Source organism: Ceratotherium simum, chromosome 26 (assembly GCF_057802395.1).
Source record: "Ceratotherium simum simum isolate JZ-2026a chromosome 26, ASM5780239v1, whole genome shotgun sequence".
NCBI lineage: Eukaryota > Metazoa > Chordata > Mammalia > Perissodactyla > Rhinocerotidae > Ceratotherium > Ceratotherium simum.
The window spans coordinates 36,193,752-36,195,468 of NC_141925.1; positions in this window are offsets into that span (position 1 = coordinate 36,193,752).

The window sequence follows — 1,717 nt, forward strand, 5'->3', positions numbered from 1 at the left end:
CTGAGCCCCTGGCCGGCGGGCACCTGGGCCCCGAGGGCGACCTCCAGAAGATGCCAGCGAAGGCGGCCTGGGCTGCTGCCCGGATAAATCTCAGCGAGGTCCTCTGGGGGAAAAGTGCAATGCAGCCGTGTCCAGTCTGTCAAGTGTAAGAACGCCCGGTGAAGCCCCCAAGTCCCCGTCGGCAGAGCAGGGTAGGATGGAGGACGGCGCAGGCAGGAGTAACCAGGGCTCCGTCACTAGTCTGCGGGCGAACGTCGGGAGCGCCAGATGCAAACCACCTCCTGCTGTCTGGTTCAGGTGCCATGTCCATGCAAAGCTCACTTACGGTGACAGCAGTCAGGATGGTGGCTATCTGGGGGGCGGGGGGAGACAGGTAATGATGGGGGGATGGGGAGCCTTCCTGGAATGGAAATGTTCTGTGTGCTAATTAGGGTGGTGGCCCCAGGGCTGTATGCTTGAAGTTGGTGACCTCTACTGTAGGTAAATTGTACCCAAATACAGAACTGTAAAAAAAGAAGAATGCACACCCAGGACACTCCCATATGTTGATTGTTTAAGGACTTCGGTGGAAGTAGAAAGGCCCTAGAAACAGGTGTGAAGCGGCCAGCAGCTTCATGGGAGGTGGGCGGGGCACAGGGAGAAGGTGGAAGGGTGAGCCTCCACTGATTCTGATATCCTATATTTCTTTGAGAAAACAGCTGAAGAAAATATGGTGAAATAATTATTGGGTCTAGGGGTGCATTATAGTCCTCTCTGAACTTTTCTGTATGTTTGACATATTTCATACTTTTCGAAAAGGAAGGGAGAAAAGCACAAGGGCTGACAGTTGGACATGGCGGTCAACCTCTTTGACCCTCAGTATCTTCTCCTATACAGTGGGCCAATCAATAATGCCTTTGGGGCAAGTTTATTAGGATTGTATGAGGTGGTGCATGCAAAGTGCCAAGCATGAGCCCCAGGCACGAAGTAGGTGCTCCACAAAGGGGTCTGGTGTGGGGGTCCCCTTTTCCTCGGCACCCCTGGGAGAAGGGAGGACTTGCTGGGGTGGAGGGCAAGGGTGGGAAGGTCTTCAGGCCATGGGTCCCTTAGGCCAATGGTCTGGCCTGGCCTGGCTGGGGAGGTTTGTGTATCTGACAAATGGGGCCAGCCAACTCCCCTGCCCTGCCTGTTCTGTCCTGTCCTGACTGTCCTGTCCCCGGGGCCAGGGTCACTCCAGGTGAGGCTCAGGGCTAGCATACCCAGCAGGACACAGGCCAGCAGGTCACCTGGCCTCAGATTCCAGGTGGCCGATCCTCAGGCAGCCTCTGTGGGTGGAGAGGACACACTGGGACAGTGGGTGCCAGCCGGGCAGGCCTGGAGCCCTGCCCCCCAGAGCACTGTTGAGGGAGCAGAGCCCAGAGTGCCCCAGGGGGCTGTGGGCAACCCAAGCCAGCAGGAAGGAAGGGGGGAGGATGTGGGGTTAAGAAAGGGCAGCCGGGAAGGGAGAGGGAAGAGAAAGAGAAAGCAAAGGAGAGTGGGCTGCATTTCCTCCTATTTGTGAGCCCCCTGATGTGGGCACTGCACCCAGGCTCTCTGATAGAAGCCCCCTGTGACCCTGACAGGGAATGAAGACCCCCAGCCGCAGCAAGGTTAAATGACTAGGCCAAGGTGACCCAGCTGAGAAGGGCAGGGTCAGGAGGAGGGGGAGCAGGAGATTGACAGATGTGTGGCTGGGAAC